This window comes from Phyllostomus discolor, chromosome 9 (assembly GCF_004126475.2).
Source record: "Phyllostomus discolor isolate MPI-MPIP mPhyDis1 chromosome 9, mPhyDis1.pri.v3, whole genome shotgun sequence".
Classification (NCBI taxonomy): Eukaryota; Metazoa; Chordata; class Mammalia; order Chiroptera; family Phyllostomidae; genus Phyllostomus; species Phyllostomus discolor.
In genome coordinates this window covers 42327526-42340161 of record NC_040911.2, presented here as the reverse complement: position 1 = coordinate 42340161, position 12636 = coordinate 42327526, and positions in this window count along the sequence as shown.

Sequence of the window (12636 nt, the reverse complement as noted above, 5' to 3'; positions counted from 1 at the left end):
TGCTTCCTCATTTTGGCAGCTCCCTGTGTTTATTTCTATGTATTAGGTAGAGTTGCTTTGACTCCATGTCTTGGCAGTGTGGCCTAATGTAGTAAGTGTCCTGTAGGGTCCAGTGACACAGCCTCCCTATTACCCAAACTGGGTATTCTAGGTGTGCCCTTTGAGTGGGCTGAGAGTACACCCGCCTCATGTAGTTGAGCCTTGGTTGCTGTTAGCAGATCAATGGGAGGGATTTGCCCAGGCCAGTTAGCTGCAAGGCCCTGCTGTGAGCACTTACCACTAACCTCTGCCCTCAGTGGAGGATTAGCTGTGTAAGGGCAAGTTGGTGGTTCTCCAAAATGGTCTGTAGCTGTCCACTGGGTGTGCTGGTCCTGGGGTTTTTTAGGTGGTACAGACCAAGGTCAGCCCCAACCTGTGTTCTACCTGGGGTGGGGGCCTGCTTCCTGAGGTATAGTGTAATCTGAGGAGGCTGCTACTTGTGCTGGGCTTGGAGATTCTCAGGAGAAGCCAAGCTGCAAATCACTGCTATGCCTGATGTTCACCAAGGACAACTATTGCTTGTTTGATAGGATTTAGGAAGTTGTGAAGCATAAGCCAAGATCAGCCATTCATATGGATGAGCATCTTGGGTGGGCCTGTAAAGTGTGTGGCACAGAGTCTCTGGGGATCACTAAAGTGGGTCAAAAGTTTTAGGCAGGTTGATGGAGTCTCAGAAATGGCACCAATTTGCTGGCTCTGTAAGGGGAGGTTTTAGAGAAGGGACAATGACCTCTGCTCACCTTGATGCCAGACACTTCAACACTTTAGTTCCTCCCATTATGTCCCTGGTGCCTTTCCAGCTTCTACACCAGTGCTGGTGCTCAGAGGGAGTAAGTCTGAGTAGGTGAGTCCAAGAATGTGTTCTTTAAGAGGAACTGCTTGGGGCTTCAGCAGTTTCTTTTACCAACTTAATCCCCTTTGGGTTTTGCAGTCAGAAGCTGTGGTGACTTATTTTTCTGGCACTAGAACCCCGGACTGGGGTGTCAGATGTGGGGCTGGGATCCTTCCTCCCGAGAATCCCTCCCAAATTTGTATCCACCACATGTGAGTGAGAGACCAGCTCGTTCTGCATCTGTGTCCCTCCTACCAGTCTGGTTGGATATGATTTCTTCAATTTCATAGTTGCCAGACTTCTATTCAACTTGATTTCTGATGGATCTGAGTGATGGTTGTTCTACAATTTAGTTTTAATTTTGGTGTGTTTGTGTGAAGAGGTGAGCTATCTTGACCAGAAGCTTAAGATGTTCTTATCCCCTTCCCTCAAGTATAGGCAGGACACATGAATATGAGATATCATGCCTTTAGTTATGTTAGTTTATAGAGCAAAATGAATTTTGTTGATATAATTTAAAGTTCTTAATCATTTAATTTTGAGTGAATCAAAAGGCAAGTTATTCTGGCTATGCTTGACATCATCAGGAAACCTGTAAAAAAAACAAGTAGCTTCAGATTCTTCTGCTGGTCTCTAAAAACGTAAGCCACCATGAGTTTCATAGCTGCCAAAAAAATAATTTCTACCACATTAGTAGGAAAGAGGATTCTGTGCTTTAGAAGAGACTGCAACTCCACCTGATACCTTGACAGTAGCTTTGTGAGATTGAGCAGAGGACCCAGTTAAGCTTTGAATAATCTGATGCACGGAATCTGTGAGATAGTAAGTGTGTGTTGTGATAAGGTGCTAAATTGTAACTTGTCATGCAGCAATAGAAAATTAATACAAGGACTTACTGTGTATGGGTTTTAACAGTGCTCTGAGCAGTCTCTATGTATATTTCTAATTTTGAAAAATATTTATTTATTTTTAGAGAGAAGGAAGGGAGGGAGAAAGAGAGATAGAGAAACGTTGATGTGTAGGAGAAATATCAATTGGTTGCCTCTCACACACCCACAGCCAGGGACCTGGCCCATAACCTAGACATGTGCCCTGTCCAGGAATTAAACCAGCGACCTTTTGGTTTGTGGGATGATAAGCCATACCACTCAGGGCTATATCTATATATTTTGCAGAATGTGTGAACTGCACATAACTTAATAGCTTTCCTTTCTCTCCTCTCACCTAAATTTAATAAAAAATTGTTTATACTCTTTATTACTAAAAGGATACCTCTGTTTGTAACTGAATCCACTGCATGCCCACTGATTATGTTCCTTTAAAATCACATATATTCTCCTAATTGTTAAATTCAATAGGCATTTTTAAATCCTTTTTTAAAAATTCATCTTTTCTGCTGTATGAGTGGGACACCTAAATCACTTCTAGCACTTATCTTTCCCCTGAGTTTTAGAGTAATATTTAACTATCTGTTGGAGTTCTCCACTTAGGATGTCCAATAAGTCCTTTAAACCTAATGTGTTTGTATTAGTTTCCTAGGGCTGCTGTAACTATGTACCACCCACCAGGTGGCTTGAACAATAGAAATTTATTCTTATAGTCTTGGAGGCTAGAAGTTCAATATCAAGGTGTCAGCAGGGTCATATTCCTTTTGAGACTCTGGGTAGTCTTTTTTTCCTTCTTCCTCCTTTATAGCTTTGTGGTGACTGACAATTCTTAGCATTCCTTCTCTTGCAGCTATATCATTTCAATTTCTGTCTCCATTGTCACATGGTGTTCTTCCTGTGTGTCTTCATATCATTGTCCCTCTGTGTGTGTATTCAAATGTCCCATTTTATAAGGGTATCAGTCATATTGCATGAGAGTCCAGCCTTAAGACTTCATCTTAATCTGGTTAAATCTGCGAAAGCCCTGCTTCAAAAACGTCACATTTTGTGCTGCTGAGATTTACAATTTCAACATAATATTTTTTTTCATGGGGGGGACACAATTCATCCCATGACAATGTCCCTGGTGAAACTAATGATCTTCTCCCACTGTTTCTTTTGTTCTATATGCCTTTAGACATCTCTCTCTAATGTGGTGGCTAAGAAAGAGTACTGTGGTTTCAGGCACTACTGTGTGACCTTAGAGAAATTAATGTAATTATTCTAAGTCTCAATTCACATAAATTTAGAAAATAATAGTTTAAAAATTTTTTAAAAAATTACTTTCTAATAATTTCTTTAACTAATTAAAACATATATTAATTGACATATATCATATTAACTTTATGTGTATAATGTATTGATTTGGTATTTGTATATGTTGTATAATTATCACCACAATAAGTCTAGGCAACATCCATTATTATACATAGCTATAAATTTTTTTGTGATAAGAGATTTTTAAAATTGATTTTCTTAACAACTTTCAAATAAGCAATACAATATTATTAACTATGTACATCACATTCCCATTACTTATTTATTTTATATGGGAAATTTGTACCTTTTGACCACCTTCATCCATTTTGCCCATCCCCCAAATCCTGCCTTTGGCAATAAGCATTTTGTTTTCTGTATCTATGAGCTTTTTCTTTTTATTCCATTCATAAGCAGGAAATTTGGTATTTGCCTTTATCTGTCTGGTTTATTGGTTTGTTTCACTTAGCATAGTAACCTTAATATTCATCCATATTGTCCAAATGCCCATATTTCCTTTTTCATGGCTGAATAATATCTCATATAGTTATACATATATACATAAATATCTCATATTTATATCACATTTTCTTTATCTATTTATCTGTTGATGGACATTTAGGCTGTTTCTATGTCATGCTTTCATAAATAATGCTGCAAAAAACCTGGAGTGCACAATATATATTTTCAAGTAGAACTTTTATTTTGTTTGAGTAAATACCCAGAAATGGAATTGCTGGACATTTGGTAGTCAACATTTAATTTTTTAAGGGCCCTGCCCACTGTTTTCCATAGTGGTGCACCAATGTACATTCCTGCCAAAAGTGTACAAGGGTATCCTTTTCTCCACATTCTTGCCCTTTGTTATTTCTTGTCTTTTTCATAATAAGCATTCTAACAGATGTGAGGTGATATTTCATATGGTTTTGGTTTTTGTGATGATTGGTAATGCCGAGCACCTTTTCATTTAACTGTTGGCCATCTGTATACATCTGTATGTCTTTGGAAAAATACCTATTCAGATCCTCTGCTCATCTTTTAATCAGATCGCTTGTTGTTGTTGTTGGGATTTTTTCCTTTCAAGTTGTATAAATTATTTTTTTATATTTTGGATATTAACCCCTTATCAGATATGTAATTGGCAAATATTTTCTCCTATTTGATAGGTTTTAATATGTTGATTGTTTCTCTTGCTATTCAGAAGCAGTTTAGTTTGATGTAGTTCCACTTGTTTATTTTAGTTTTTGTTGCCTTTCCTTTGGCGTTAAATCCAAAAATTCATCTTCAAGAACAATGCTAAGGAACTTACCACCTGTGTCTTTCTTCTAGGAGTTTTATGGTTTCAGATTTTATGTTCAAGTTCTTAACTCATTTTGAGTTAATGTTTTATATGGTGTAAGATATTGGTCCAATTTTATTCTTTTGTATGTGGCTGTCCAGTTTTCCCAACACCATTTATTAAATAGTCTGCTCTTTTCCCATTGTATATTCTTGACTTCTTGGTTGTAAATTAATTGACCATGTATCTGCAGGTGTATCTCTGGGCTCTCTAGTCTGTTCCATTGATCTATGTGTCTATTTTATATGTCAATACCATACTGTTTTGATTATGATAGCTTTGTAGTATAGTTTGAAATCAAGGCCTTCAATGCCTCCAGCTATTTTCTCAATATTTCTTTGACTATTCAGGGTCAAATTTTAGGATTGTTTGTTCTACTTCTGTGAAAAATGCCATTGGAATTTTAATAGGGATTACATTGAATCTGTAGATTGCTTTGGGTAATAAGGAGACTTTACCAGTATTAATTTTTCTAATTCAGTATCGAGGAATATCTTTTCACTATTATGTCTTCTTTGTTTATTTCACAAATTTCTTATAGTTTTCAGTGTACAGGTCTTTCATCTACTAGGTATTTTTTTGGTGAAAATTAAATGAGATATTTGTGCTTTTTTACTGTGTATTTAGCATTCAATAAATGTCTACAATTCCTATAGTTGCTTTTATAATTATTAGTACTCTTTAAGTTCATGGCACTATAATCTAGGGTTTGTCTATAATTAACTCTATAACTTGATTACATTTTGATCCTGACAGTAGTCTGAAAGGAAGATAGAATAGGTTAAGATCTGTACCTTATGAGATAAGAATAGAAAGTCAATAAGAATAATTAAGGTTATTTAATTCACAGAGAGGATTACCTGTAGAACCAGTCTAGAAAGTCAGTCTGTATTTGACCTCTTAAATCTAATACTCTTTCTACCACATAAACCTACCAGGACAACTGCCAAATGAGCTGATCACCATTTTTACAGATGTTGACTAGGATATTCCTTTTGAAATATTTGTTTTTGGCATAATCAACATTTTCTCCTCCTCTATATACCAGTATTAGCCTTCAAGTTACATCCCAAATCATTAGCATTGACTCTAATACCCTGACTATTACATTTCCTTCCTATTCTTCTTTTTTCTCTACTTTTTTAAAGTCAAAGGTGCTGACATAGAAAAAATTTGATGCTCTGGCTGGTGTGGCTCAGTGGATTGAGCTCCAGACTGCAAACCAAAGGGTTGTAGGTTTGATTCCCAGTAGGGCAACATAATTGGGTTGCAGGCCAGGTCCCCAGTAGGGGGTGCATGAAAGGCAACCACACATTGATGTTTCTCTCCCTTCCTCCCCCTCTGTCTAAAAATAAATTAAAAAATATTTTTTAAAAATTTGATGAATATTAGTGAAGAGGGACTATAAAATTTTTATCTTTTTCTCACTCATGTTTGTTTTTGAAGGAACTTGTGCAAGTAAAGAAGTACGTGAGATGAATTATTGTTGAGATCTCTTTATTTTCTAGGCAATAATAATATCGAATGACCATAGAGACAGTTCAAATTGTTGAGTGCTTGGTTATGTGTTAAGTACTATGAACAATAGATGTCAGGGGTCTTGTCTTTATTTTAATAGTTTTTATTTTGGTTAAAGCCTTTATTTCCAAATAACAGAGCCCGACAAACAGATTTTAGCATAAAAATGATTTGGCAACGCACAAAATCACTAGGATGACTGGGAAAGCTGATTTAGGATCTATTCCACAGAATGGTTCAGCAAAGACACCTTTGCCTCTTCCCTCCCCCATTCTTTTATTTCCCACCCACATAAACTTGAATGTCCAACATTGATGACTCAAAAAGGTTAATGTCACCAGTACCACTGCTGTCCATGTAGCCTATGAACTTGCACCTGCCACAAATCCCTCGTCACTAGAGAGAATTTTTTTCAGTCTCTACTTTGCATTAATAGTGCCCAGTTCAAAGCCTGAGGCGGGTTCATCAGATTAGTGGTAGCTGTCACTTTACTAGAAAGTGTAGTCCAAATACTAACAGTATCAGCATCAGTTGAGAGCTTGCTAGAATTGCAAATTGTGTGCCTGTACTATCCAACTTTGTCCGAATCTCTGGGAGTATTTTAATAAGTGGTCTTGTTTGGGGAAGTCCTCAAACATAGTATACTATGCACACTAAAGTCTAAGAAGTGCTCGTCTAGTAACATATCTATACCTGCCAAGGAGGCTGGGAAACAAAATTGCAGGTATTTTCAGATTTTATAGCAGGAGGTGGCTCAGCCTTTATTCAAGATTTACAAGGTCGGGGAGACCCAGGACACAAAAAGGGTATTCAGCTGTCTAGCAGCCAAAAAGAATGAAACCTATCCAGTACAGCTGTTGTTCTTGGATGTTGCAGATGAACTCCCTGCAGTGTATAATGATTAACCATTGAAATTTAATCTGCTTTGTAAAAGGGTATCTCAGAGTTAGCTCTTCCACTTAACCCAAGACATGACTGTAGTGTTTGACTCTCTTCTTCAGTGACTTGTATCATTCTTACCGTCCATTTACCAACCCCCCATTCTTTTTCTTTCTTCTCTTCCCTTCTCCCTCTCTGCCTCTCTCCTGCTCCTTCCCATTTCTTCTCCCTCCAATCATTTCTAAAGTTGATTTGAATGTCTTCCCTTAAGGTTTCAGTGGAAGAGAAGTCATTCTTCCTCTATTAAGGGCTGCTGTAATCACTGGCTTACCAAGTTAATGAAGCTTTCAGGGGGACTTCTTTTTCATTTTTTAGGCAGGCCAAGAAATCATCCACCCAGAGCTTGCTCTAGGCAAAGCATTGAAGCTAAGAAGTTGATTTTTAGTGCCTCCAGGCTCTCTTTCTGTTTCTTTGCCCCCTCATAGCTTCCTTTCTTATTTCCTTTTCACCTCAGTCACTGGCTGCCCGCCCTTCACCCCACCCTCTCCTACAATCAAAACTTGCTCTTAGGAAACAATGACATCCTTGAGGACTCTATCAGTCAATAACACACAGGATCACTTCTCTGAGAGTATTTATATTGAAAGGACTTTTTTCCTCTCTAGTAAAGGATTTAAGGTGCTATTCTCACTAAAAACAAATTTCAAAAATAGTCAGTTGTAGAAGTTATGATCTGTATCAATTCACTTGCTTAATTAAGGGGTCCTGCTCATAACATTGTCCCACTGTTTATTTTACTGAGTTTAATTTTCTACTGGCAGCTGTTATAGTTGGAGAATGTATCAGAGCTTTCTCCACTGTGTCTATGCCTCCTGGTAGGTGAAAGACCTTGGAACCTAATGGGTTGCAGGAATACTCTGGCCCCCAAGAACCTACACAGGAATGCTGTCTCCCTGCCCCACACTTCCCTTTCAGAGACTTTTTCTTTAAATGAATCAGAAAGACCCTTTGTCAGAGTTGCAGCTATTGTAGGCATTCTTTTCAAGAACCAGTCTTTCCCATGGTCTTGACATCCTGACTATACATCATTCAGGATCAAGTTCCCAAATAAATAATCCCTTTATAGAACCTTTTTAAAATATTGCAGAAAAAAAGAGAAAAAAAACTGCCTTTTACTTATTATAGCCAATAACTGAAGGGACTGGTGTCTAAGTTGATGGAACTGCTGTATCCTGGTAGAAAAGGTACTATCTTTCCTATGAGATACATGAGGACAGGGAGCTCTATTTTATGAAGTGATCTTCAATTTGGCTTTAGCCTCTTTGATATAGGATAAACTACAAAGCTAATATGAAAGATCAAAGCAGATATTAGATTGAGGGACAGAAAAAATGGAACCACATAACACAGTGCCATAAATGTTATAATACAAATGTTTGTTTTTCTCTATGGTTGGGACAAACAATGACATTTATGTGGTATAGGTACTAGGGGTGAATAATGACAAAAATTAAACTCATTTGTATATGCTCTGGCCAGTGTGTCTCAGTTGGTTGGAGTACCATCTCATAAACTGAAAGGTTGTAGGTTCGATCAATGCTTGTTCCGGGCACGTACTTAGGTTGCAGGTTTGATCCCCAGTTGAGACGTGTGGAGTGGCAACTGATTGTTGTTTCTCTCTCTCTCCTTCCCTTCCCCTCTCCCTAAAATCAATAGTGAGGATTTAAAAAGAAGCAAAAACATTTATATGAAAAAAGATAAACAGGGAAAAACAGAAACATATCACAAAAAGTTAATATGTCCAATATGTAAGAGCTTTTACAAATAGAGAAGAAAAATCTTGAAATTCTATAGAAAAGTTGGCACAGGATTTGAATATGCAGTTAGCAGAAAAAGGAGTAAAACTACTCCACAACATATAAACAGATACTCGACCTTGCTGGCATTGAGGGATATAATTCAAAATTATGATGATTCCTTATCTAACCTATCAAAAGCAACTGCACTTATATATAATATCATAAACTACTGCTCTTATAAATATCATTATGATTAAAATTACTCTCATAGATTGCTCATAGAATGCAAAGTTATAAAAAAAAAGAATGCAAAGTTATTTTACTCCTAAGGGGGTGGATATGGTAATATATAGGAAAATTACATATGCACTTGATTTTTGACCTAGAAATCCTACTCCTAGGTATTTATTAAGATTCTGTGGCAAAAAACATAAAATGTCTGATGTACAAGGTAGTTTATTGTGGCACCATTTGTAGTAAAAAAAAGTGGAAACAACCAAATTGATTATTAGTAGGGGACAGACGAATACATATTAGTGTAGTTACATAATGGACTACTATGTAGATGTAGACAGAAATGAGGAACATCTGTATACACTGCTATGGAAGGATCTCTAGAATACAGTAAGGTACAGAACACTGTATGTAGTATGCTACCTTTTATTTAAGAAATGATGGGGAATAAGAATATAATATGTATAATATTCACATATAGTAATATATACTATGAAATATTTAATATATAATGTACAATACATAATAATAAATACTACTATATTAAGGTTTCCAAAGATTTAGAACTAATAGGACATGTGGAAAGAGATTTATTTTAAGGAATTGACTCAAGCAATCATGGAGTCATGATTGTCCAAAATCTTCAGGGTGGGCCAGCAGGCTGGACACATAACAGGAGTGGACGAATTTAATAGAAACACAGTGAGTATCAGGCAAACCTCCAGAAGCCAGGCAGTGGTACTGTTCCTTCTCCAAGTCCTTCTCCCATACACAGTCATAAAGTGGTAAAGTGAGTTGCACAGCGCTGCTGATTACTTAAGGTTCCACCACACATGATTTGCAGGTGTCTTTTCTAAAATAGGCCATGCTACCAAGTTAGGGAGTCAAAGCAGCTCTATTTAACACACAGAAACAAACACAGAGAGGCTGTCAAATTGAGGAGATAAAGAAATATGGCCCAAATGAAGAACAGAACAAAACCCCAGAAAAAGAACTAAACGAAATGGAGATAACCAACCTATCAAATGCAGAGTTCGAAACACTGGTAATCAGGATGCCCAAAGAACTCCATGAGTATGGCAACAACAAAAAGGAAGAAATGAAGGTTACACTAAATGAAATAAAGAAAAACCTACAGGGAGCCATCAGTGGAGGGAAGGAAGCCAGGATTCAAATCAACAATTTGGAATGTAAGGGAGAAATAAGCATTCAACCAGAACAGCAAGAAGAAAAAAGGATTCAAAAAAAATGAGGATAGGCTTAGGAACCTCTGGACATCTCCAAATGTACCGACATTCATATTGTAGGGATACCAGAAGGAGAAGAGGAAGGACAAGGAATTGAAAACTTATTTGAAAAAAATAAAGAAAACTTGTCTAATCTGGTGAAAGAAATAGATATATAAGTCCAGAAAGCACAGAAAGTCCCAAACAAGTTGGATCCAAAGAGGAACACACCAAGATACATAATAATTAAAATGCCAAAGGTTAAAGATAAGGAGAGTAACTTCAAAGCAGCAGGAGAAAAGGAGATAGTTACCTACAAAGGAGTTCCCATAAAACTGTCAGCTGATTTCTCAAAAGAAACTTTGCAGGCGAGAAGGGTTGGCAAGAAGTATTCAAAGTTGTGAAAAGCAAGGATTTACACCCAAGATTACTCTATCCAGCAAAGCTATCATTTAGAATGGATGGGCAGATAAAGTGTTTCCCAGATAAGGTCAAGTTAAAGGAGTTCATCATCACTAAGCCATTATTGCATGAAATGTAAAAGGGACTTACTAAGAATAAGAATTTCAAAACTATAAACATTAAAATGGCAAAAAAATCACAACTGTCAAAAACTGAATTTAAAAAAGAAACACCTAAGCAAAAAACCAGAACAGGAACAGAATCATAGGTATGGCAATCATCTAGAAGACTATCAGTGTGGATGGGGAAGGAGGAGCATGGGGGAAAAGGTGCATGAATTAAGAAGCATAATTAATAGGCACAGAATAGATAGGGGAATGTTAAGAAAAGTACAGGAAATGGAGAAGCCAAATAACTTCTATGCACAACCCATGGATATGAACTAAGTGCAGGGGATTGCTGGAGAGAAGTGGGGTATCAGGCGGAAGAGTGCAAAGGGGGAAAAATGGGAACAGCTGTAATAGCATAATCAATAAATGTACTTAAAAAGGAAAAGTTATTAAGTTTTAAATGTGTTATTTGATTGTGTCCTATCTTGTAGAGATGGTACTGAAGTATTTGTGAATGTATGCTTGGATTTGCTTTAAAATAATCTGTGGGTGGGAATGTAGGATGGTATAGATGAAATGAAATAATTTCCTGAAAATAAAATGGAGGTTGGTGAAGGATACATGAGTGTAGGGGGGTTACTACACCTTTCTCTTTACTATTGAATGTTTGAAAATGTGTGTAATAAATGTTTTTTTCAAGAAGATATATTTCTCAGGGTACAAAAATGAGAAACTAATGTACTTGAACTTTCAAAACACACATATGCTGTGACCTTATGCTAAACCATTTGGCTTCTTTGTACCTCTGGGATTGTTATTTGTGAAACACAAGCACATGCAGATTAACGCCTTGCTTTCTTGCAGGAAGTGTTGGGTTCCTATCAAGCAGGGAACTAACACTCTTTGAGTAATCTTTTTGATGACTGTTGGGAGCTGAAAGTGATGTTTTGGTGGAGTATGTGCATGTGCTCAATATACAACAAAAACCTACAGATTGATTCCCACAGATGACCTCTATTTAAATAATATCTATACTCTTTGAAGCAAGGAGTTTACTTTATTTACTGTGATGTTTCATTATATCTGATGGTGTGAACTGAATGTCTTGGGTGTCTCCTCACCCTGTAGGAGAAGCTTAAGGGTGACCTTTGCTGGTCTGTGAATTGAGTCCTGGATATTCTGGGTAGATGAGCCTGTTACCTTGCAGGGCAGTAAGAATGGACTGTTTTGTATCCTCTAACTCTGGAGAAAGCCCATACACTTTAACCATATATCAGGCATTATACGGTGTGCTTTGTATACATGACCTCACTTCTTTATCTTTCACTGGAGGTGGAATGTTCCAAATAGCCCACCTGCCCTAGAATTCTACCTCCTCATCCTCTCTTCTGGATGTGATTTTGTATGTCTCTGTATTAGTATGTGGGGCTGAGATAACAAAGTACCACAGCCTGGGTGACTTAAGCAATAGGAATTGTATTATTTGGAGGCTGGAAGTCAAAAATTAAAGTGTCAGCAAGTTGCTTGTGAGAGCTTTGAGGGGGAATCCATTCCAGGCTCTGTCCTTGTCATATAGATGACTGTTTTCTCCCTGTGCCTCTTCACACTCTTTCCTTCTATGAACATTTTTGAAAGGACATGTTATATTGGATTAGAGCTTCACTACCTCATTTTAACTTGACTATCTTCCTAAATACAGCCACATTCTGAGGTATGAGAATTAGGACTTCAACATATGAATTTTTGGGGAAAGGGGGTTAGATAAAATTTAACTCATAAATTTCCAAAAAAGAAAAGGCCTTATGCTTCTAGAATACCTTATGACTTTTCTGAAGACTTCATTTGTTTCTTGCTCCAAAGTGCGCACCAGAAAGGAAACTTGAAGGATGGAAAAGGGTGAGCATGTTGAAGTTGCTATTGGGAGAATTCTGACACAGACAAGCATAAGGCTGCTGGCTAACTATGAAGAACATGATGTTCCATGTGAATTACCATGCTTAATGTCCAACTACTGAGTTAATAGCTCACAAGTAACTTGAGCTCCTGAGTAGCTTTTCATTAGCTGTGTCTCTGGC